At 36.4% G+C, this 26,383-nt stretch overlaps 1 protein-coding gene and 1 long non-coding RNA gene across 24 annotated transcripts in view; one reads left to right on the top strand and one right to left on the bottom strand.

Moving 5' to 3' along the window:
• Nr3c1 (nuclear receptor subfamily 3 group C member 1) overlaps positions 1–26,383 on the top strand; it is a 107,960-nt gene that overhangs the window by 12,058 nt on the left and 69,519 nt on the right. The window lies entirely within an intron of this gene.
• LOC110351095 (uncharacterized) overlaps positions 4,721–26,383 on the bottom strand; it is a 48,046-nt gene continuing 26,383 nt past the window's right edge. For both annotated transcript variants that reach the window (XR_002398136.2, XR_015438797.1), the window contains exons 2-4: positions 19,119–19,228; positions 17,993–18,175; positions 4,721–4,834 (exon numbers count right to left, since the gene is read on the bottom strand). This is a non-coding gene — a long non-coding RNA (uncharacterized LOC110351095). The remainder of the gene's footprint in view (positions 4,835–17,992; positions 18,176–19,118; positions 19,229–26,383) is intronic.

Consider the following 26,383-nt stretch of genomic DNA (forward strand, 5'->3'; position numbering starts at 1 on the left):
CTCAGAACTTGTTTGTGTGTTCTGGTGAGAAAGATGATTTAAGATTACAGTTTAAAATGAGAGCTTATTTTTCCCCACCCCCACATTTTTTCAGATGCAAAATCAGACCCATAGAAAGTAGTTAGGGAAAGAATACAAAATTAATAAGTGGTATGGGAGAGTTGAATAATTCAGTGCTCAGCATCTAAACTCCCTGCCAGGCTTTTAACTTCTAAGTCTGTTCTAGAAATCTGAAAATAAATAGTTGATTGAAATAATATTGACTAGCTCAGGTTTTCTACAAAGATACTTTGGCTGCTTTAGATTTTTAAATACATGGTGTCTGTATTTCCTATACGTTTTGTTGACCATTCCCCTCATTAATGATTGAACATTATGTGGCAGCACTATGCTAAGCACTTTTCATGCATTCATCTCACTTCAGTCTATTAACACAACATTATACAGAGATATGATCAAGCTTTGATCTTCAGGTATTTGTGGAGTCCATTGTTTTTTGCCCCAGTTTCAACTTCCGTGAAATTGAGTACCCAGCATTTTTGCCTGATAGAATTTTTGAATGGTGTTTATTTTGAATATTAAAGGGAATTTTTAAAATGCAAGGTAGAATGTCTAAAGCTCTGTGAAATCCCACTCATATCAAACTCGCACGACTATACTGGCTAAGTAGTTATGCTGTCAGTGTCTGTGGTGTAGATATTTCCTATCCTCAAGCACTAGGAATATTATTTTTCCTTTTTAGTTTTGCTATGTGCAGTCCCCAAAGAGTCATGAACACATTTCATGAGGACTTGGGGTTGAAAAACTTGAGTAAAACAAATTTGATGGATTAAACTAAATGTCTTTTATATATACAAATATATATACAAATATATAAAAGAGCAAGTATAGAAACAAGTTAAATGGCAGCTTAGATTGGTAAACTTACCAATGTAAAACATAAGTTTGTAGACAGAAACTTTAAAAATTTCAATTAGAATATTATGTGAAATTTGTCATCTGGAATCCAGCTGGGTTTATTGAGGACAAAGAATGACTATAAAATAGATTGCTTTTTTATGGAAAAAAAAAGAAAACCCAAAATGAATGTTGTATTTCTAAGCCTTGAGAAGCTGTTTCTTTTGAAACTGCCTTCAGAGACAACTTGTAAGCCAAGAAAATTGAACTCACTACAATACAGAAAAACCTAAATGTTCTTTTTTTAATCAGAAAATTTATTCTGTGCCTTGACCTTATTTCTGAGACTCCACGAGTCAAATATTTCTAGAAATTTAGAAATTTAATACTCTCTCAAATGATACTGCTTTTATTGAGATAATTTAAAACAACCCATGTAGGTATTTCTACAGATGTTTAATCCTATTTAATCCTACTTTAAATATGCCTGGAATAAATGCATAGCCACCGCTGGCGACTACTCTTAAACTGGAGGATTCTTAGTGGTTAAATTCTGATTTGTGTTTTCTTTATCAAGAAACATATGCACAGCTTATACTCCCTTTTCTGGACACAGTACGGAAAAAATAGTAATTACATACCTCCTAAGCCTGACACCCCACCCCCACCCCTCCAAGTGTTGGTATTGAAGAAAGGTGGGCCTACCGTTGACTTCAGGGGAATTTGGTGATGGCAGATACAAAGTAAATATGTGAATTTCTATAACAATCTTTAAAGCAGTTTAATTTCCCATTTCAGTACCTTCATGTTTGACACTCATTATGGCCATAATAATTCATGTATACTGAAATTTTCTTGTGGCACTGGGAATTGAACCTAGGACCTTCGCACATGGCTCCATCTCCAGCCCTTAAAAACATTTTTTTTTCTTATTTTAAGACAAAATTTTGCTTAGTAGCTAAGTTGCCTGGGCTAGGCTCAAACTCTCGAACCTCCTGCCTTAGCCTCCTAGTAATGGGAATTATAGATATGTGTTATCGAGCTTGGTTCATAACAAAGTTTAACAGAAAGTTGTAACTACAAATAAAATTTATGTATTTTCTTTTAGTCCTAATAGGCTGAAAAGAGATTTTTTGCTTTTATTGACAGTACTTTTAAATATTAAGAATTTAACTTTTTAGTGCTATTTTCTAATTTATTTTTCTATATATTATTCACAAATGCTAGGATTAGAGTAGATCTTGGCCTACAAATTCATGAAGATATATGCAGTGCCTTTGAAAATAGGATATTACTTTTATAACCATTCTATTAGTGCTAAAATTATTTGAGAACTTGTTTGAAAATAGCCTGTTTAAGAACTTTGTTTTTTTTGTAGTAAAAGCAGCTTATTTTCTCAAATAGTTACTCTCCTCAAAAGATGACTTACAAGTTTCAGTAGCCAAGAAAAGAAGATTGAAAAGCCTTTAGAGAATGGCAGATGTGCTTTACTGCTAACTTGGGTTTTACCTTTTAAACTGTCTTAATAGCCTTGACTCTTCTAGTTTTGTTCTATAGTAAGGAGAACTAACTGACTGGCAGATTTTCCTGTTAGGTGGCAAATGCTTCTTAGTACTAAACACATCATGAAACTGGTGTTAGTGTAGTCTATGGGTACTAAATTTTTAAGAAGAAATATTTTTAAAGGAGAGGTAAGGAAAATTAATGAAATCATTTCTAATTCAGTATATTAATGATGAATGATAAATGTTATTTAACAACTATATACAGTGCTTTAGCAGTACCACAGACATTTTAAAAAGAAAACACATATTAGGAAAACAAGGAAAAGTTAGACACCTATAAAATGAAAAATTCTAAATTTCTGTTCATTAACTGGCCAAATTTGATTTGTGTATCCCTAAATACTTCTGTATGGATACAAGGAAATACAGTATATAAGTAGTCTAGCTACATTATTATGTTAATAAGTAGAAGAGTGACAAAGACATATTCTAGGAAAAGAATTCTTAAGATGGGTGGAGTGGGAATTTAACTAGATGGTCTCAAAGGCCCTTCCAATTGTAATTTAAGCAGCAAACACATATTGAGCTAGACGCTGGGTATACTGAGATGAAAAAGATAAAAATCTCCACTCTCACAGAGAACAATCTGGTGATTATCATACTCCCTCCCCAGTTCGCTTTTTGAATGTGTACTGAAAGGATTTCAAGCTCCTTCCTGAAGAGGCATAACTGTTGGAGGGAAGTGTAGGGATGAATGAGAAATGAGAATTGATTCAGCCATTTGGAATAAGAAAAGGAGTAACAAGGAGTTTTGGACAGGAAGGAGAGATAGAAATTTGAAAGTAATACATGCATACTGTTAGGCTAAACACTGTTCAGTACAAAAGAACAAAATTTTCAGTGTTATCTCAGGTTGTGCACCCTAGGTGTGTGAGATTCTTCTGCCTACTTAAAGACTATCTCTTTGTTCTCGAGGAGAACTACAGTTCTCTTTCTAACAAAGTCCCACAGTGCATTAGCCAAAACTGAGGTAGTTTACTTGGAATGTTTTTCCCAGATATTCTCATAGTTCGCTCTCACTTTATTTATGTCTCCACTTAAATGCTAACTCGATAAGAGAGACTCCTGACTGCTTTATATAAAATGATAGCATCTTTCACACAGTATTCCCTAACCCTTGACATATATCTAATTGTATGTCTTCTCTGCTTCCCTGCTATAATGTCTACTCCAAGGGAGCAGTGATGTCTTCTCCCTTGCTTGCTCCTGTTTCCCAGGATCTAGAAGAATGTGTAGCACATAGTAAAACCTCAATAAAAGTATGTTGACTAATGAGTAAGCAAAACTTGACATATAAGTCAAGATATGTTGGAATGGATGATACCTCTAACCTCTACAGAGAAAGGAAAGTGTCAGTAGATAGTATCAGTAAGGTCTGTAGCCTACCTTCCCCAGATAGGAAAACAGTCTTAAAACTGATAATGTTTTATGTATATGGACAGAAAGTATACATACACTATATTTTCATTTGTCATCAGTCTCTAAATTTGCTTTAAGACTTTGAAACAGAATGCATTTCACAGTTGCTTACAAGAACTCTGGTACATTTATCATTGAACAAATTAAGGGAGCCAGAGCTTGGAAATGGTGGGTTTGAGGGGTTTTTGTTTGGTTTTTTAAAATCTTGCTCAAAATTGTAACTTGTAGTAATTTTTCACTATAGAATCTTTTATACCAGAAGCTTTCTTCATGTTTGCTGTTTGTATAATTAAAATTACATTCTAGCAGATAAGGCTAATGTGTACAATTGCAATGACTTACCTAGAAAGTCAGGCAAGAGATTGATTTGCCTGTTTAGTGTGCATGTAATTACTGAATACTTCAGAAGAAGAGTGTCTTACTTTTCCCTGAATTTCTTAATTATCTTTTTTTAGCTTATTTATGTTTTAGATTTGACTTACTCTGCCTGTAGTCTATAGAAGGCCAGTGGGGTAAGTTTATCTCTTCTAAGAGTTGTAGGTGAGTACTTAAAACTAATATGGCAAGGACAGTCATAGAAAAGATAAAATGCAAGGAAGTAGATATGGCCTGCAGCAAATCAGATGAGGTAATTTAAGAATGTACTCCTCTAGAGTTCAGGGAAAAAAGAGAGGACCAAGGACAGGGCTCTGGAAAGCATCCAAAGAGAGCAACCACAAAAGATACTGAATGAATAACTGGAGAATTAGAAGGCAACAGTCTTAAAATGGGGCCAGGAGAGAGTAGTTCATGCTGTCACATCAACTTGGGTAGAAGAAATTGAACAGAATATCATAAATACCTGAGTTATTGTTGCTGAACCCAATCCTTAAAACATGTAAACATCTTGGCCGGGGATTTAGCTCAGTGGTTCTGCCACCTGCTTTGCAACCACAAAGTCCTGAGTTCGATACCTGGTACCAAAAAAAAAAAACCCATGTAAACATTCTCAAAAGTCAAAGCCAGAGAAATGAAATTCTAATATAACCAGTTATTTATAATTTTTAAAAACCTAAAGTTGAAATTCAGCTTAAAATATTGATATAGATAAGAAATACATTTCCAAGACCACAAAGAATCTGATACTGGATTTGTAGTGAGGGACAAAGGCTAGAAGTCAGGAGGGAATTAAATTTCTCTTCCTGGAGAAGCCATTACAACAGGAAAAAAATGACCACAGCCTAGCTCAAACTCTTATTGTTCTTATCAGTAGTCTTCTAATTGTTTTCTTAGTTTTCTCCTCTCCTTTCATAGTCCATTTGCAGTATCCTAGAATAGTGCTTCCAATATTATTTCCCTAATCAAAAAGGATGGCTGTGGTTCTGCTGCTCATAGTATGGTGAATCTCCATTTTCTTTCTCCCACACCCCCTGTGCCAGAAGATACATGCAGGTAGTCATATGAACTCTCTATAGCCCTAAGAGGATTTGGGTTGTGCATAATTTCGTGCAACCCTCCCTTGGTCTCTTATCCAAGAAAGCATATCTCAGTGCAAATGAACATTATATGAACAGTCTGTGATTTGAGTCTTTTAAAATGTATTATTTTTACAAATTCCTCTTCAGTTTCCTCCACTAAATTATACCAGAAGTAGTTAATAAACTTATTCCCATTGCTTCTCCATTCCTCTTTTTCTCCTCTTTCTTTTCCTCCGCGTTTCACTGTAGTTGCATAAACATAAGTAGATACATACAAAGCATTCTGGCTTGTCTACTTTTAAATCAAAATGGGGTCATCTTATACCCACTTCTCTGTAGCTTGCTTTTCTTACTTAACAAGTACAGCCTGAATATCCTTCCAGATCCACAGATATGGATCCTGTTTTTTGAATAGTTGTATAGTATAGAAATAGGAATTTGTGTTGTTTCATGATTTTTGCCACTGCAGACATGGCTCTAATCCATACCCTTTTCTATACACCCTTACACACTTACTTCTTTTTTTCTTTTTCCCCTTTTTTTTTTTTTTTTGGTACAAGGATCGAACTCGGCACCTTGCTCTTACAAGGCTCACATACTTATTTCTAAGCATAGATTCCCTGAAGTAGGGTTGCTGATCAAGGGTATATGTATTTAAGTTTTAATAGATATTTCCAACTTTTCATAAGGATTAGCAAATCAGTCTCACCAGGCAGAGTTTAATACCTTTCTTTACAATAAAAATACATAATCCATTATTACTAATTAATTCCTTGATCACAACATGTCATTGTACCATGTGACATAACTGAAAACTCTAGCAGTGTGGAATCCAGGCTCTATCTCTCTTAACATTATATAGCCATCTAGACCAGCTGAATGTCAATTTATACATTTTCCTTTATGTTACCCAACTTCTAGCATCCTTTCTCTCATCTGATGGTATCCTGGGGCAAATACCTGACCAGGTAGTTCTTTATTCCTGACTCCGTGATTAGCAATGTAGTAGGTATCCAGTAGATGTCTACTGAATTAATAGTTTATATATAAAATACATAGATATTTCATTTATAAGTATAAATATGTTTAAATATTTTATATATAAACATTATAAATAACATGAGATGTAGCTGTGAGGGTTTTTTTTTCTTTTGTTTGCATTACTGGGGATTGTACTCGGGGCCTTTGCACTGAGCCAGTTTTTAATTTTTGTTTTGAGACCAGGGCCTCACTAAATTGCCCAGGCTGGGCTCTAACTTGTGATCCTCCTACCTTAGCCTCTCAAGTATCTGGGACTATAGGCAAGAGCAGCTATGCCCCGCTTTGTTCTCTTTGTATATTTCTGATTTATCTTTTAAAGTAAATCCAGTTTTAAGGACAATGAACATTTTCACTATAATGTTAGTCTAGTACTTAAGGCACTCAATTTAAGTTGGCTCTTTGAACAGAGAACTACTATGGAGAGGAGGACGCAAATAGCCTGGCTTTGCCTTTAATACATATGTTTTATTCCTTTTAGGGAAAACTGGAACTGTAAGTATCCAGAAACAACAGTAAGAATAGCATTGGGATTGTGTAGGTATTGTATACAAGGTACAATTCAGGCACCAAAGGATTCAGCAATTAACAAGACCGGTGTTGTCTCTCTGCCTTTGTGGAGCTTATGGTTTGTCTTAGATATATTTAGAACATCCATTTTTGAAAAATGGTATCCAGTTTCAGTCTCTCTTACCGAGGCTATGGAATATTTATCTGTTCGTTCAACATTTACCTAGTGCATACTCTGCCAGGAACTACAGAGAAAGTCCAAGGGCACCAGACCTTTGCTGGGAGGTGGCAAACTGATCAAAGGTGAGTGCTTGTGGGCAATAGGCTTACTTCTCAAAGTAGCCTCACTGTTTCTGTATATTCATGCAGAAGGAAAGGAGTAGATACAATGATTAACATTACTGTCTATCCCAGGGACATTACTTTCTAGGGGCAGGTGTCAGAGTATCCTGTAACAAACCACTAAGGAATAAGCACCATCATTGTCATAGCATCACAGAATTCCAACCAAAGCTGTTCTTAATATCTAATCCTAACTTTTCATAAGGAAGTAAGGCACAGTAAAATTGGTCTTAGATTTTGAATAAAAATTAGGACTCTGCCGTCAGATTTCCTGAATGTGAATCTGAGTGTTTAACATCTGTGTGAACATGACCAAACTTAGAACCCTATGAACCCTCAATTTCTTCACTTTTAAAATTTAAAATTTAAAATTTAAAATGTAGATGTACCTGTAAACTATGCAATGTGGTGTCTGGTACTTATAAAACATTCATGAAATGTTAGCTCGTATTTTAAGTGACTTGGCTTCAGGTTAGATGATTCCTTAATGCTCAAGTTACCTGCTTGAGAATTATGTTCATTGTGCCATACCATCCTATTCATAAGTCTTTTTCATTAATTGATGGTTCTCAAACTGGCTTTGTTATGATTTTAACTTTTTAAACTAAGTAATTATAGTTAGGTAATTATATCTTCATAGTAACTGTAACTTTAACCATCACATTGATGTTTTGGCTATAATTTTGAAGAGGAACTGAAAAATACATATGTGATAAATGTTTTGTTAAAACGAATGCTTCCCATCTGTCTTGTTTCATTATACACCCCCAGGTACCCTATCACTTAAGTTTCTCTACTCAATCACTCATCAGCAACTTGAACCTCTTGAATTTGAGGTTAAGGTTAAGTTAGAATAACTGAAGAAGAGCAGACCTTTCCTATCTTGACAAACTTTTGGGGTATTAAAAATAAGTCGAGGGCCGGGGATTTAGCTCATTGGTTCCACTGCCTGCCTTGCAAGCGCAAGGTCCTGAGCTCAATCCCCATTACCAGAAAAAAGTTCACTGTTCCTGCTATGTCTCTTTGAAAGTTTTATTTTAATACTAAGATTCTACTTCATCAAAGGTTTTGGTGTTGCTGCTGTTGTTATTTTGTAATTCGAGATACTCAGGAGCCTGAGGGAAGAGGATCACACATTTGAGGCCAGCCTAGCATATGCGAGGCCCTGGGTTCAATTCCCAGTACTACCAAACTAAAGAAAAGGGAGGGGATCATTCTCTGCAATTCAGTATGAATTAAATCACCAAATTAAAAAGACTTTGCTTTCTCTTTTATTAGTATATGTTTGCAATACATAATGATTGATTCATTTTAGAGAATTGGTACATATACATATCACATCTTGATCATTTTTACTTTTCCAGCAAAAACCCTTGCCCCACCTTCCTCTCTCCTTCCTTACCCAGTTCCCCTTCTCATCTCCTCAGAGTCTACCTCCCTGTTTTCTACAGTCTGTCTTTTATTTTGTTTATATTTTCGATCTCAGAGAAACCATATGATATTTAACCTTCTATATCTCTGAGCATTGTGGACTCAAGGTGTACCATATACAGTTGAATCAAAATTATCCTTCTTTATGGTTGAGCAGTACTCCATTGTGTGTATATATATACATATATATATATATACACACATATATATATATACACACACACACATATATATATATATATATATATATACACACACACTACATTTTCTTCACCTGTTGATGGACATACAGGTCACTTCCAAGACTTAGCTATTAAAAGTTGTGCTGCTGTAAACATGGTATGCATGTGTCACTGAAATGTTATGTCTTTAACTCCTCTAAGAAGTCACCCAGAAGACGTATAACTGGGTCAAATGAAATTACTACCTTTAGTTTTCTGAGGAATCTCTATACTGATTTCCACTGTAGTTGTACTAGTTTACATTTCCACCAACAATGTGGAAGGATTTCTTTTTCCCCATAACCTTGCCAGCATTTGTTGTTGTTTTGAGTCCTTCATAATAACCATTCTTACTAGATTAAGGTGGAATCTTAGAATCTTAATGTTTTGATTTGTATTTCTCTAATGACCAAAGATACTGAACAGTTTTTCATGTCCTTTTGGCCATTTGTACATTTTAGACATGCCTATTCATTTCAGTTTCCCAATTTTTAATTACATCTTTTATTTTTGATGATCCAATTTTTTTGAGTACTTTATACATGCATTCTAGATACCAATCTTCTGTCTGAGGAGTAGCTAGAAGTTTTTTTCTCATTCTGTAGGTTTTCTATTCACTCTGTTGGTTGTTTCCCTTGCTGTGCAGAAGCTCTTTAATTTGAGATAATCTCATTTGATTTTTCATATTTTATCTTGTTCTGTTCAAGAAGTCCTTGCCTATGCCTGTTATCTTCAAGGGGTTATCATTTTTTTTCCCAGCAGACTCAATGCTTCTGTTTTTATATTTAGGTCTTTGATCCATTTTAATTTTATTTTACTAGAGTGAGATAAGGATCTAGATTCATTCTTCTGCCCAGGGATAACCAGTTTTCTCAGCACCATTTGCTAAAGAGGCTATCTTTTATCCTGGGTATGTTACTGCTTCCTTTGTTAAAGATCAGATGGTTGTTTTGCATCCTCTATTCTAGTGCTGGTGGACCCAGGGGGTCCCATTCCAATGGGTGGTGAATCCAGTGCTGGAGCAGGCTGTTTGTTATCACTGAAAGTTTTTAAAGGTTCCTCATCACTGCTCTGTTCTGTTCCATCAGTCAACACGTCTGTTTTTGTGCCAGCAGTATGCTATTTTTATTAAAATAACTTTGTAATATAACTTGGAAGTCTGGGATTGTGATACTTTCTGCTTTGCTCTTATTGCTCAGGATTGTTTTTGCTGTCTGAGTTTCATCTGGTTCTGTACAAATTTTAGAATTGTTTTTTCTAGTTTTGTGAAAAGTGAAGATGGTGTTTTGATTGGAATTACATTAAAACTATATCATTTTTGGTATTAGGCCATTTTGACTACTGATTCTGACCATCTAGGAACAGGAAATATCTTTCCATTTTCTGATGTCCTCTTCAGTCTCTTTTTTTTAGAGTACTATAGTTTTCATTCATAGAGGTCTTTCACTTCTTTGGTTAGGTTAATTGCTAGGTATTTAATTTTTTGGAAACTGTTATGAATGGGATTTTCCTGATTCTTTCCTGGTTCACTCTTGGTATATAAGAACACTACTGATTTTTGTGTGTTTATTTTGTATCCTGCCACTTTGGTGAACTTGTTTACTACTTCTAAGAGTCTTTTGGAGTTTTTTGTGTGTCTTCTATGTAAACAATCATGTCATCTGCAAATAAGGATAGTCTGACTTCTTCCTTTCTTATTTGAATCTTTTAATTGTCTTGTTTGATTGCTTTGACTAAACTTTCCAGTACCATATTGAATGGGAGTGTTGAGAGTGGACATCCTTGTCTTGTTCCTGATTTTAAACAGAATTCTTGCAGTTTTCCCCCTTTTAATATGATGTTGGCCACGGGTTTGTTGTAAATGGTTATAACGGTTTAAGATAAGTTCCTTCTGTGCTTATTTTCATCAGAAATGTATTTTTGATTTTTGTCAAAGGCTTTTTCTACATCTATTGAGAGGATTATAATTTTTATTCTTCTGTTTATGTGGTATATTACATTTACTGATTTATGAATTTTTAACCATTCTTGCATTGCTGGGATGAAGCCAACTTGGTCATGACGTATAATCATTTTAATGATTTGTGTTATCTTGTGGAGGATTTTTGCATCTGTGTTCATTAAGGATATTGGTCTACTGTTTGTGTGTGTGTGTGTGTGTGTGTGTGTGGGTGTGGGTGTTCATGTATCCCTTGTCCAGTTTTGGTATCAGGGTAATGCTGGCTTTGAGGAATGAGTTTGGCAGTGTTCCATCCCTTTCAATTATGAGAAGAGTTTGTTGAGTACTGGCATTAGTTCTTCTGTAAAGTTTTGGTAAAAATCAACAGTGAATCTATCAGGTCTTGAACTTTTTTTTTTGCTGCCTTTATTTCATTGCCTATTATCTGTTTGTTTTTATATTGTGGTTCAGTTTTTGTTGTGCTTATGTTTGTAGGAATCTATCCATTTCTTGTAGATTCTCTGATTTATTGGACTACAGGTTCTCAAAGTGGTTATTAATAACCTAGATCTTAGCAGTGTCGTGCTTTCACTTTTTTCATTTCTAATTGCACTGATGTGAGTCTTTTTTTGTTGTTTTTTTTTTTTTCAGAAGCTTGGCTAAGAATTTATCAATCTTATTTATCCTTTCAAAGAACCAACTCTTTGATTCATTGATTCTTCTACTATTTTTAGTGTCAGTTTCACTCATTCCTGTTTTGATCTTTTATAATTTCTTTCCTTCTACATGATTTGGATTCCACTTGTTTTTCTAACAATTTGAGAAGCATTATTAGGTTATTTATTTGTGATCATTCTGATTTTCAAATGTGGGCATTCACAACTATAAACTTCCCTTTTAGAACTGCTTTCATTGTGTCCCATACATTTTGGTAGCATATGTTGCCCTGCCACTGTTATTTGATGTTAGGAACTTTAAAATTTATTCCTATGGGCAGGGGGGTGGGGGGGGGCTTCAGTCCACTCTAACAAGTAAGTCAGACAGACAAAAAAATGAATGAAGAATATCGGTCAGAATTGAATCACACCATCGAACAAATGGACTTCACAAATATCTATGATATTTAATCCAGCAACAGAATACACATTTTCCTCAGCAGCATACTAAACTTTCTCCAAAATAGATCACATTTTAGGTCTGGGGATGTAGCTCGGCGGCATAGCACCTGCCTGGAAACTGCGAGTTCCTAAGTTAGAGTCACGGTACCAAAAAACAAAATAGATCACATTTTATTTTTTTTAATTTTTTTAAAAATTAAATTCTCTTATTGGTACATTGTAGGTATACAACACAATTACATTTCTCATTGGGAATTGTACCTTTACATAATGCATCTTGGTTCTTACTTTTTCCCCATTCCTAGCCCTCCCTTCACGCCCTCCACCCTTCCCTATTTACAAAGACTTTATTTCCTTTTTTTCCATTTCTCAGCATTTTTCCTTTCCCTTCTTCCCTTTCCCGTGCCCCTCCCACTACCCCTACCCCTTTGGACCTTTTCTTCCTATTTTACATTATCGATTATTCATTCTAATCATTGGTACATTTTAGGTATACAGTATAATGATATTCATCATTGGAAATTTGCACCTTTACATAGTCTCTCTTGGTTCTTATTTTTCACCCTTGCCCAGCCCTCCCTTCAACCCCTCCAGTCCTCCCTATTTACAAAGATTTTGTTCCTATTTTTCCATTTTCACATATTAATCCCATTCCCTTCTATCCTTACCCCTAGCCCTCCCACTTCCTTCCCCTTTGTCCCATTTCTTCGTATTTCACATTACCTGTTATACATTTAGTCCTTATTTACACTTTCAGTTTCTCACACCAGAGAAACTATTCAGTATTCATGTGTGTCCAATTTATTTCACTTAAGAGTATCACCTCAATGTGCATCCACTTAGCTATAAATGTCTAATTTCTCATTTTTTATGGTGGAGTAGTACTCTATTTTATACAAAACCCACATTTTCTTGATCCAGTCTCCAGTTGATGGGCATTTGGGCTGTTTCCAAGTTTTAGCTATTACAAACTGCGCTATGAACATGGACGCACATATATCACTGTGGTATGATTCTTTTAATTCTTTGGGGAAGATCCCCAGCAGTGGAATAGCGGGGTCAAATGGGACTTCCAGTCCTAGTTCTTTGAGGTATCTCCATTCTGATTTCCACAGTGCCTGCACCAGTCTACACTCCCACCAGCAGTGGAGCAGGGTTCCTCTTTCCCCACAGCCCTGCCAGCATTTGTTATTGGTTGATTTCATGATAGCAGCCATTCTTTCTGGAGTGAAGTGGAATGTCAGCGTTGTTTTCATTTGCATCTCTCCAGTGGCCAGTGATGTTGAACATTTTTTCATGTATTTATTTGCTATTTCTACTTCTTTGTCTGAGAAATGTCTGTTCATTTCAGATGCCCATTTTTGGACTGGGTCTTTAGATTTGGGAGGTCTGATCTTTTTAAGTTCTTTATAGATTCGAGATAGTAGACCTTTGTCTGAGGAAGAGCAGGTGAAGATTTTTTCCCACACTGTGGGTTGTCTCTTCACACTGCTGGTGGTTTCTCTTGCTGTGCAGAAGCCTTTTAATAAGAAGAGATCCCACTTGTTGATTGTTTGTGCTAGTTCATGGGCAACTGAGGTTTTGTTCATAAAATCTTTTCCTACACCGATGTCTTCAATGGTTCTACCTAACCTCTGTTCCAACTGGTTCAGAGTTTCTATTTTAATATTTAGATCTTTAATCCATTTTGATTTTAGTTTAGGGCATGGTGAGAGATACAGGTATAGTTTTAATCTTTGGCAAGTTGAAGCCCAGTTTTTCCAGCACCATTTATTAAAGAGGCTATCTTTCCTCCAGTGAGGGTGTTTGGCTCCTTTATCGAAGATGAGATGGCTGAGTGTGTCTGGCGTTGTTTCTGCATCTTCTAATCTGTTCCACTGGTCCTCAAGTCTGTTTCTTTGCCAGTACCATGCTGTTTTTATCACAGTAGCTTTGTAGTAGAGTTGCAGGTTGGGGATTGTGATACCCCCTGCCATGTCTCTGTAACCTAGAATTGCTTTTGCTATTCTGGGTCTCTTCTTGTTCCAAATGAATTTTTGGATTGTTTTCTCAAGGTCTATGAAGTATGCTGCTGGGATCTCAATTGGAATTGCATTAAATCTATATACCAGTTTTGGAAGTATGGCCACTTTCACTATATTAATCCTTCCTACCCAGGAGCAGGGGATGTCTGTCCATTTTCTGCTATCATCTTCAGTCTCTCTTTTCAGAATGCCATAGTTTTCAGAGAAGAGGTCTTTGATTTCTTTCATTAGGATGATTCCTAGGTATTTCCGTTTTTTGGATGCTATTGTGAAAGGAATTATTTGCCCTATTTCTCTCTCAGTGATTCTGTCATTTGTGTAGAGGAAAGCTATTGATTTTTGTGTGTTGACCTTGTAACTAGCTACTTGAGTGAATTTGGTTATTAAGTCTAGAAGACTTTTGGTGGAGTTCTTGGGGTCTTCTATATAGAGTATCATGTCATCAGCAAATAATGACAATTTGACTTCTTCATTACCTATCTTTATTCCTTTTATTTCTTTCTCTTGTCTAATTGCCATGGCTAATGTTTCCAGAACTATATTGAACAAGAGTGGTGATAGTGGACATCCTTGTCTTGTTCCTGATTTTAGTGTGAAGGATTTCAGTTTTTGACCATTTAGTATGATATTGGCTGTTGGTTTTTCATAGATGGCTTCTATCAGTTTGAGGTAGAGACCATCTATTCCAATTTTTTGTAGGGTTTTTATCATACATGCATGTTGGATTTTGTCAAATGCTTTTTCTGCATCTATGGAGATAATCATATGGTTTTTGTCCTTGGCTCTATTGATATAGTGTGTTACATTAATTGATTTTCGTATATTGAACCATCCCTGCATTCTTGGGGATGAATCCCACTTGATCAGGGTGTATGATCTTCTTGATGATCTTCTGCATTCTGTTTGCCAGTATCTTATTAAGGATTTTTGCATCTGTGTTCATTAGTGAGATTGGCCTAGAGTTCTCTTTTTCAGTTGGGTCTTTCTCTGCTTTGGGGATCAAGGTGATGCTTGCTTCCAGGAATGAATTTGGGAGGATTGCTTCCCTTTCAATTTCATTGAAGAGTTTAAACAGTAGTGGCAGCAGTTCCTCTCTAAATGTCTTGTAGAATTCAGCAGTGAAGCCATCAGGTCCCAGGCTTTCCTTAGTTGATAAGTTTTTAATTACATTTTCAATTTCATTGGTTGATATTGGGTTGTTCAGAATTTTTAGGTCTTCTTCATTCAACTTCGGTAATTCGTATGTGTCTAGGAATCTGTCCATTTCTTGTGTGTTGTCCATCTTATTGGCGTATAGGTTCTGGAAGTAGGTAGTGATGATCCTCTGGATTTCTGCTGGGTCTGTTGTAGTTTCACCCTTTTCATTCCTAATTGCATGGATTTGGGCCTTTTCTTTCCTTTTTCTGACAAAGTTGGCTAAAGGTTTGTCAATTTTGTCGATTCTTTCAAAGAACCAACTCTTGGCTTCATTGATTCTTTGTATCATTCTCTTAGTCTCCATTGCATTGATTTCTCCTCTGATCTTTATAATTTCCTCCCTTGTATGAGCTTTGGGGTTGTCCTGCTCTTCTTTGTCTAGAAACTTGAGGTGCAGCATCAGGTTGTTTAATTGGGATCGTTCTGTTTTCCTAATATGTGTATTGACTGCTATGAATTTCCCTCGTAAGACAGTTTTCATTGTGTGCCATAGATTCCGATATGTTGTATTGTCATTGTCATTTAATTCAAGGAACTGTCTGATATCTTCTTTAATTTCCTCTGTGACCCATTGGTTATTCAGAAGTGTGTTGTTCAATTTCCACATATTTATGAAATTTTTTGAGTTTCTTTTGCTATGGATCTCCAATTTCATTGCACTAGGGTCTGATAATGTACAGGGCATAACTTCAGTTCCTTTGCACTTCCTTAAACATGTTCTATGTGTGAGTATGTGGTCTATTTTGGAGAATGACCCATGTGCAGCTGAGAAGAATGTGTATTCTGATTTTGTGGGGTGGAAGAGTCTGTAAACATCTGTTAAGTTCATTTGTTCAAGAGTTCGATTGAGTTCTGGTATTTCATTATTTATTTTTAGTCTAGTTGATCTATCTATTTGTGACAGTGGGGTGTTGAGGTCCCCCACTATAATTGTATTAGTGCATATATGACTTTTCATGTCTGTTAGTATTTGTTTTATATAGTTGGGTGCACTAGTGTTCGGTACATAGATATTTATGATTGTCATCTCTTCCTCTTGGATTGTTCCCTTTACAAGGATGTAGTGTCCTTCTTCATCTCTCTTAATCAGTGTTGGTTTGAAATCTACTTGATCTGCCAAGAGGATAGCTAGTCCTGCTTTTTTTCAGGTTCCTGTCGCATGCAGTATTGTTTTCCACCCTTTAACTTTCAGTCTATGAATTTCCTTTTGAATGAAGTGTGTTTCTTGTATGCAGCATATTGTTGGATTTTGCTTCTTGACCCATTCTGCCAGTCTATTTCTTTTGATTGGTGAATTGAGACCATTAACATTGATGGTTATAACTGAAACGTACTGACTTGTCATTGCCATGACTTTTTTGTTTTTGTTGGGTTTTCCCCCTTTCCATTTAATTTCTTGTCATGCCAGATGGGTTCATTCTGCTTTGCTTCCTGGGGTTGTGATCCTCAATGTCTGTTCCTAGGATATTGTGTAAAATTCTTTGGAGTGCTGGTTTGGTATTCACGAAGTTCCTAAGGTGCTCTTTGTCATGAAAGTATCTTATTTCTCCATCAATTTTGAAAGATAGTGTTGCAGGGTACATCAATCTGGGTTGGAGGCTGTTTTCTTTTAGGGCTTGGAATATGTCACTCCAAGCTCTTTCTTGCCTTGATGGTTTGTGTTGAGAAGTCTGCTGTGATTCTAATGGGCTTTCCTTTGTATGTGATTTGTTTCTTTTCTCTGACTGCTTGGAGAACTTTGTTCTTCTGTTGTGTTTCTGGAATCTTAACAATTATATGCCTATGTGTAGATTTTTTTTGATCAAGGCTATTTGGAGTCCTATATGCCTCACTTATCTGTATGTCAAGCTCTTTTCCCCTGCTTGGGAAGTGTTCTGCCATTATTTCTGTGAAGAGATTTTTTATGTCATCTCCACTCTCCTGTTTCTTCATTGAGCCAGTCAGTCTTATGTTATTCTTCTTTGCATCATCTAGCAGCTGCTGGATTGATTTCTCATGTTCCCTTATAATTTTGAAGCAATTTTTCTTTTCCTGGTCACTAACTGCAATCTTATCTTCTGTATCTGAAATTCTGTCCTCTTATTGGCTCATTCTGCTGAGTAGACTTTCAATGGAGTTTTTCATGTCCTGGAAATCTATTTGCATCTGTTTTATGGATTCCATTTGTTTCTTATGTTGGGATTCCATCATGTTCCTCAGCTCCTCTCTAGATTTATTAAACATGTCTTGCACTAGGGGCACGATTTCTCCTGTTATCTGAGAAATTATTTCTGATTTCATTTTTTCCCGATCCCCTTTTGTTGCCAGTTCAGCGGGTCCAGGTGGTTGAGTATCAGAGTGTTCCATCTCATTTCCCTTTGGGGTTGCTGTAGATGATCTGGAAGTCTGGTTTTGAGACTTATTTACCTGTTTTCTCATTTCGACTGGGGCAGGGGGGCTGTTAGCGCCTGCACAGATTACTTCCTCTGAGCTGGGAGAGGTGGACAGGGGCCGGGAGCAGCGGTAGGGATGGTGGCCCAAAAGCCCTTTCCTGTGGGCTGGGAGCAGCAGGAGGGATGGTGGCCGGGAAGCCCCTTCCTCTGGACCAGGAGCAGTGGGATGGTGGCTCAGAAGCCCCTACCTCTGGGACGGGAGTGGTAGGAGGGATGGTGGCCTGGAAGCCCCTTCCTCTGGGCCAGGAGCAACAGGACAGAAGGTGGCCCAAAAGCCCTTTATTCTGGGCTGGGAGCAGCGGGACGGATGGTGACTGGGAAGCCCCTTCCTCTGGACCAGGAGCAGTGGGATGGCTGCTCAGAAGCCCCTACCTCTGGGCTGGGAGCAGCGGGACTCAGTACCTTGGTCTGGTGGTCTGGTGTCCTCTGCATCTTTGTAGTGTGGAACCAGGTGGCTGCTGGTCTGCAGCGGGGTGATTTGGCATCTTCCGCGGGACTTAAGACCTCGGTAGGGCATGCACAGACCTGCTTGTCTGCAGTGGGCTGATGTGGCATGTTCTTGGCAACTGGGGACCTCGGTAGGGCCTAGATCACATTTTAAATCATAAAATCCGGTTAAATACAAAAGAGCTGAAATAATCTGTAAGTATTAGGACAGCAGAATGGAACTAGAAATTAAAAGCAAATTATCACAGAAACTACAGAAGCTCATGAACATTAAATAATATATTCTTAAATAATCAATATAGGTCATACAAGACATCAAGAAGAAAGACTGCTTTCTTGATAGAGATTTTTAAATATGTAATTGCTCATGTTCATATCTGAACTTACTATAGAGACCAGTGCAATTTGCAAATTCTTGAGTGGATCAAGTCACATGTTTCAGTCTTATTTTGTGAATATAAGTTAAATAAGGATTTGTTAAGCATTTATTTTAGTATAAACAAATTTTTCCATTTGTGTCTTTTAGAATCAATCTCTTGGTTTTTTTTTTTCTGCTTGGTCAAAGTAGATTTACTTGATAGCTGTATCAGTTACTATTGCTCTGTAACAGACTATCTCAAAATTTAAAGACTTTCAAATAATAATCATTTAATATTCCTCATGAGTAAAGATGAGTTGGACGGTTCTAATCCATCCAGGCTCAACTGACTTCAGCTTGGTTCAATCAGCATTCTGTGATCAGCTGGCGGGTTTGCTATAGCAGTGAAGAGTAATAGCCAGGTCTCATCATCCAGCAGGCTGTCCTGAGCTTTTTTAGCAGTAGAGCTCCAAATGAACCAGGAGCAGCAGGCAAAAACAAGTTCTAGGCTTGCAGCAACTCAATATTGACCGCATTTTATTGATCAAAACAAATCACAGGCTCTAGATTTAGGAAGTGAAGAAACTGCAGATTTACACTGCAAAGAGGCATGACCATAAGGAGGGTGGTTTTTCCAGTCTGTCAACAATAATAACAAGAATTAGGGGTATTTGAAATTCTGATCCTTCAGTTTGTGACATTTTAAATCTTCTTGCAACTTACCTGGGATGGAAAATCAGAACCATTGTGGTAAAAAGGATAAGAACAGGCCAGGGATTTAGCTCAGTGGTTCCGGCACTTGCCTTGCAGGTGCAAGGTCCCGAGTTCGATCCCTGGTACCAAAAGAAAAAAAAAAAAAAAAAAGGAAAAAGGATAAGAACTTAGAACTTTGAGACCAACTAAAGTTCATATTCTTAGTTCTATTATTTATTTGTGCATTTCTGTACAAGTCAACTAATCTTCCCTGGTAGTCAGTATATAATGGTTGACTTAGCTAAACCTCAGATTTTCTATGTATTATCAAGAAACGGCTAGGTCTCTGCAAAGTACTTAAATAATTGCTCTTTTTCTTACAAATCTCTCACTCCCACATTCAAGATATAAAGTTCAATGACTGCCTTGAATTAAAAAAGGAAGAAAAAATACATAAAGAAAGGGAAGAAGAATATTTGACTGTGGCCTAAAATGAAGTGATCACTCACTGAGATTATTTTCCTACAGGAAAAGAAAGGCTGAGACTCATTAAGAGATACAGATGCATAGGTTTTGTTTCTTTGGGTAGGATTCCCTGTGATTCATGAGATGAAAATAATATTAACACAGTCCAAATCTAAATTTTTTTTAAAGGAATTCTAATCCATCTTAGACACACTTGGTCCCTTCACACCAATCTGGAAATTATCACTTCTAAAAATTAGATACTGCATGTCTTGGTGACTTTTCTCATTGCTGAGACAAAATAACCTGACACCCACAAGTTAAAGAAAGAAAGGTTTATTTTGGCTCACAATTTGTAGAGGTTTCAGTTCATAGTGTGCAGACTCCAAGGCAGGGGGCATGGCAGAGGGGCATCTTAGAAATAGTCCATGACAGACCAGGGATTTAGCTTAGTGGTTTTGCTGCCTGTTTTGCAAGTGCAAGGACCTGAGTTCGATCCCTGGTACCAAAAAAAAAAAATTGTCCATGACAGAGTAGGTAGGAGGCAGCAAAGCAGCAGCAACCCTTCCTTTCCCTTTTATTCCATCCAGGTTACAGGGCTTTTGTTTAATGCCATTCACAACGAGGGTGGGCCTTCCCATTATCCACACCCAGAACTATGCTAAACTAATTAGTGGACTCATCCAGGACCACACACCCTTAATCCAGGTATCACCAACCCTAGATCCAGCCACCTCCAAAAAGTCCCACCTGTGAGCACATAAGGCTTTGGAGGAGCATATAGGTACATTACATAAGATAGAAAAAAGAACAATATCATCCCTCCCACATTACCAGTTGAAAGTTGACTTTTTTAGAAGTTAAAAGGGTCACCCAGCAATGAAATCTCATCAATTTCATTTTCCTGTGCTAAAAGTCTCATATTAAGTGGAGACTAGACATTTAAATCTCTCCATCCTAAAAAATAAAATAAACCCATCCTACTAGTAAGAAAAAAAAGAAACAGTAACATACACATAAGGGTAAAACTGGATTCATTTAATGCATACAGAGGACCAGATATCTCAGAATCTAGATAACGAGAAATACTAACTAGAGTTTTCAATACCTGTCTTAGGAGAAGTACCAGGTAAATATTCTCAAAGAACTGGAAACTCGGACTGAACCTTGTCTGACATTAGCTATTTCCATCAACATAAACAAGTTCATTTTCCTGTGCCTTAGCTACCTTCTATGCATAATAATTACACATTATTTTAAGAAAAGTAAGTTTGGGTACAGTTTTTTATTAATGAAAAAATAAAATGTTTTACAGTGCTTAAATAACAATATTTGGTAGAGAAGACCTTAGTTAATTTCTTGTAAAACTTAGATTACATTTGGCTTTTATAGATTTTAGTCTTTGCTTTTTTAATCCATATTTTCAATTTCATTCTTTACAAAGACCATTTTCAACCATAAGCCAAGAGAAAATTCAGCTTCTCCAAACATTTGGAAAACAAGGATATTTTCCCAAAACATTCAATAGTATTTTCATGTCAATACATTTTTGTAAAACCCACAAAAATTGACTGGTGACAAAAGATTCTTAATTTGGGAAGGGTAGTTGATTTTAAAGAAGAAAAAACTTGAGAAGCAAGTAGGGTTAAGCACTCAGAAATGAAAGGTCATAAAGAAAACACAGTAAAAAGGATTTCTTCCTGTTACCTACTAATAATAGGATGTATCAGTATATTACTGAGGATCTTTCTACATTGCATAGGTGCTCAGAGGTAGAAAATAATCTGTGTGTGTGTGGTACTGGGGATTGAACTCAGGATCTTCACCGCCCGCCCGCCCTCCCTTCCTCTCTTTTTTTCTTTGTTTATTTTGAGACAGGGTCTTGCTAAGTTATCCAGACTGTGATCTTCCTGCTTCAGCTTCTCAGAATTCTGGGATTATATGCAGGTATCACTACACCTGGTCAGAGACCATGTTCTTCTTTATCTCCAAGGAGCTGGCACCTACCTAGGGAGCCATGATACAGATATATGACATAATTGAGAAACAGTTAAATAAAGTAGGTACTGAAAAGTGTACCAGAAGGTCAGAGAACAGTAAAGCTAGTGTGGGAGAAGGGACAGTGCATAATTAGATGGTTGTTCCTTATGCAAATTAGCATGTCCTGTGTGTCAGATCTCATTCAGGACACAGAGTCCCACAGATGTTGTCCTAAGCGTAGCCTGAAGCAAGATACAAAATCCACCATATTTGAATCATAACCTTTTTCTTGGCACCCCTTCCTTTCTGCCAAAATGAAGGGTGTGGTGTCCTCCACAAATCTTCATTTTAGTGGCAAATGAATTTGCACTTTATCAGTGAAAGTTAACAGTTGGATACTGAGGGCTATTTCCATTTTAACAAATGATACACCTTAAGGAAAGAATGCCATCATAATGATGGAATTTCAGGGATTAGTAGAAAGCTAGATACGTTGAGGCAGAAGAGCCCTCCAAATGTACCTCAAATCACAACTATTTCACATACACAGGAATCGTACCATGTCTTCCATAGAACAGCAGCTACTTTGTTTTCTCCCTCCTCCATTCTTCATTTCCAGTCCCCCACTGTACCTTTTCTAAACCCTAATACGTATCTGCCATAAGTCACAGATAGTGGATTAGTCAAGACTAGTGTCATGAATTGAGCTACTGATACAAAGCTCTTTCTAGTGTGCACAAAGAAAAATAGGTATTTTTCTTGCCTATCTCTACCCCCATTTGTCATAGGAGTACAGCCCAAGAATGGTTTTAGAATCTCCTTGGAAAATTTGGGTGATCACTCATGTTTGAAACCACTGCTCTAAGAAGCACAACAAAAATGCCAATAAATTCTGTCACCAAGGAGGTAATTATGAGACTGGGAATCTTGATAATATGAGGAAAAGCCCACAATACCCAAATAAGTATTCCACATCATCCTCAGTTACCTAAGAATAAAGTCACAAGCAGCTGGGCAAGTGGAATCTTGCTCCTCACATAGGCCCACTGTGTCTGCCCTGCTTTTCTCCTGTTTTCTGTCATGAGCATGGGGAAACATGGGCACATAAAGAGGTCACATGGAGAAGCGCAATAGGTGTGATGTAATGAATGGTTACAAGAAGTAAGGAGACACCCTTAATGCCCTAGTTCTGCTAGGCCCTGTGTTGTGTCCTTATGAGAATTTACTCAAAATCCTCTCTCTTAACCATCTTTGCTTCTAAGTGCATTTGTGAGAAAGGAATGCTCTGTCAGTTTCTTTCCCCTCAGTCCTTGTGTGTCAAATATGAGAATTTTTTTTGGCTCCCTGTGATCTTTAAGTTTAAATCAACTTTTAAAAAAAACTCTACATCTTTCAACTTTTTAACAAATAGTTATTTTCCTTATTTTTATCTTTGAAAAAAATCTAATTGGCACAGGCTTAATATCAGGGAGCTGTCGGGCTGGGGATTTAGCTCGGTGCCGCCACCTGCCTCACAAGCACAAGGTCCTGAGTTCAATCCCCGGTACCAAAAAAAAAATCAGGGAGCTGTCTTTGAAAGCTAAATAACATAGAAGGTTTATGAAAATATAGTAGCATATTATGCCTAATTTAAAAGGGGAGATGGGTAGCAAAATGTTATAAAATACCAAACCTTTTCCCGTGTTTTGTATTTTTCCAAGTATTCACCTAACACTATTAATAAATTTACTTGATTATTTTGAAATAAGGATCCCCTTAGGAAAAAAAAAGAACTGTATACTTAACTCATATTTTTTTTATTAATCATTTTGCTAATAGTAAAAACTGATACAGAGAAGTAGATTCATGACATCAAATGGCAGTGTGCTATTATGATACATACTGATCTGCTTTTTGATTTTTTTTATACTTTCTAGAAATTGACAACTTATGAATAAATATGGTGCCCAAGGGCACTTTACCACTGAGCTACATGCCCATTTTATTTACTTTAAAATTTTGGGACAGAGTCTTCCTAAGTTGCCCAGGCAGGATTCAGACTCCTGGTTCAGCCTCCATTGGTGCTGGGATTACAGCTGTGTGTGACTACACCTGGGTCAATTTTTAAACTTCTGAGTAACATGCTAATTTGTATAATAATGTGAATCTGTGTACATATAAATTATGTCTTTAAAATGTGTCATGGACATCTTTCCATATCAAAACAAGTCTACCTCATTCTTTCTAACAGCTAAGTAGATATGCCATAATATATTCAACCAGACACACATTAAGGAAATTTTGATTAATTCTTTTGTTGGTATTATGAACACTGTTGGAATGTACAATTTTGTGTATATATCTTTATGTATATTTTTGTGTCTATGTATTTTCCTCCACTATTTCTTTTTTTCTGTAGGTTCACATTTAGAAAGCAAGTTTTGAAATTCCCTTAAATATGAGAAACATTAACAGATTTTTTATATTTTTCTTTTTATTGGTACATGTTTGCAGTATATAATGATTACATTTATCATGGAGAGTTGATACATGTAGATAACACATCTTCATTCTTTTTACATCTCTTTCCCCTCCTTTTTCCCATCTCTCCCTCTTTTGGATTTCTCATTGAAGAGAAGCCGTGCTTGTGGGTCTGATTTATTTCACTTAGCATTATAGTCTTGAGGTACATCCGTTTTCCTACAAATGACTCAAATTTATCCTTCATAGCAGAGTAGTCCTTCTTTGTGTATAACACCACATTTTCTTTATCCGTTCATCTGCTGATGGACATATGGGTTGTTTCTAAGATTTAGCTATTATAAATTATGCTGCTGTAAATGTGGGTATTCTTGTATCACTGTAATATAATGACTTCAGCTCTTTGGGGAAAACACCTAGAAGGGGAATAGCTGGATCAAAAGAATTTCTAGTTTAAGTTTTTTGAGTAGTCTCCATACCCACCAAAAATGTAGGAAGGGATCTTTCTTCCCACTGCTTTGCTAGCATTTATTATTTGATTTCTTGATGAAAGCCATTCTTTCTGGAGAAGATGAAATATCAGTCTTGTTTTAATTAGCAATTCTCTAACAGCTGGAGATGTTGAACATTCTTTCATGTATTAGCCATTTGTACTACTTCTGAGAATTGTCTATTCATGTCCATCTCCTGTTTTTTGATTCAGTCTTTTGGGGGAGGGGTTCTAATTTATTTTTTTTTTGAGTTCTTTATTCTAGATATATATTCTCTGAGGAGTAGTTGGCAATTTTTTTCCCCATTTTCTGGATTGTCATTTCACCTGTGCTGAAACATTTTAATTGGATATAATCCCATTGATTTTTAAAAATGTAATTTCTGAAGCAATAGGGGTTCTGGCTTATGCTTAGTCATCAAGAGTTTTACCTATCTTTATCTTCCGGCAGATTATATTTCAGATTTAATATTTATATTTGATCCATTTTGATTTTAATTTAGTATGAGAGATACGGATCTAGATTCAGTCTTCGGCATGTATATAGTCAATTTACTTAGAACCATTTGCCAAAGAAGTATCTTTTCTTCAGCATATGTTTTTGGCCCCTTTGTCAAAGATAAGATGGCTGAATATGCTTGGGGTTGTTTCTATATCCTCTGTTCTGTTCCATTGAGCTATATGACTGGTTTTGTACTGTTTTTATCAGGGTAGCTTTGTAATATACTGGAAATCCAGAGTTGTGATGCCTCCTGCTTTGCTTTTATAGGCCAGAATTGCATTTGCTATTCTGGATCTCTTCTGTTGCCATATGAATTTTAGGACTGATTTCTGTAATTCTGTGATGAATGCTTTTGGTATTTTGATTGAGAGTTCATTTAATCTCTATGCCAGTTTTGGAAGTATGGTCATTTTGACAGTGTTGCCTCTGCTTATCCAGGAATAGGGATGTCTTTCCATTTTCTAATACTGTTTCATCCCTTTTTTCATAGTACTGTAATCTTTCATAATAGTGTTCTTTCATTTGTTAGGTTAATTGTTAAATGTTTTTCTTGAAGCTATTGTGAAAGTATCATTTTTCTAATTTCCTTGTAGGTGGGTTCATTATTGGTATACAGGAATACTATTGATATTTGTGCTTTATTTTCTATTGCATCTGTGAGGCACTACAATGAATTTTGGAGAAGCTGAGTTCAGATATAACTGCTGACCTGCTATCAGCCTGGAGTTTGGCAAGCCCAACATACTATGAGTGAGATGAGTGTTTTTCATCACATTGAGGTAGCCATCCTGAATTATAAGATAGAGCCTATAGGTAAAATATGAAGGCCCAAGATACCTCGGAAAAACAGCAAAATATAGATTATAAGATGGAGCCTATAGGTAAAATATGACGGCCCAGGATACTTAGGAAAAACAGCAAAGTATAGATACTAAATAAAACAGAACTGAGAATTCAAGTCTCAGGTGTTCTAAATTTATTTTTAATCCCTTGGTTTCCTTTACTCTATCAAGTATTCTCAGGTCAGTCTAAGGTTGAGGTAAATTCACTAACAATTTAGACTATTAGAAAGTTAAACAATATAAATAGTGGCCATCCTAAAAAGGCAGTGAAGGCAGAAGGAAAATACTTTGTATGTTAACTGGCAAAATATGTAGAAGTCAAAGGACAGGATAGATTAACTGAACTTGATGAAGTATCTTAAACATTTTTTTGTTTTACTGTACTAGTTTTTAAAATTTTGTTATGGACACAGAAAAAGGTATGACTTTCATGTATGGTTTAAAGAATAAGCAAACACCTTTTTGTATCCACTACTCAACTTGAGAAACACATATTGTTATAGCTTTGGTGTTCATGTTACGCCATTTCCCAGTATGTTCCCTTCTTCCCTTCAGT

Source organism: Heterocephalus glaber, unplaced genomic scaffold (genome assembly GCF_053883595.1).
Source record: "Heterocephalus glaber isolate CG9 unplaced genomic scaffold, H.glaber_assembly_v1.0 deba00001463, whole genome shotgun sequence".
Taxonomy (NCBI): Eukaryota; Metazoa; Chordata; class Mammalia; order Rodentia; family Bathyergidae; genus Heterocephalus; species Heterocephalus glaber.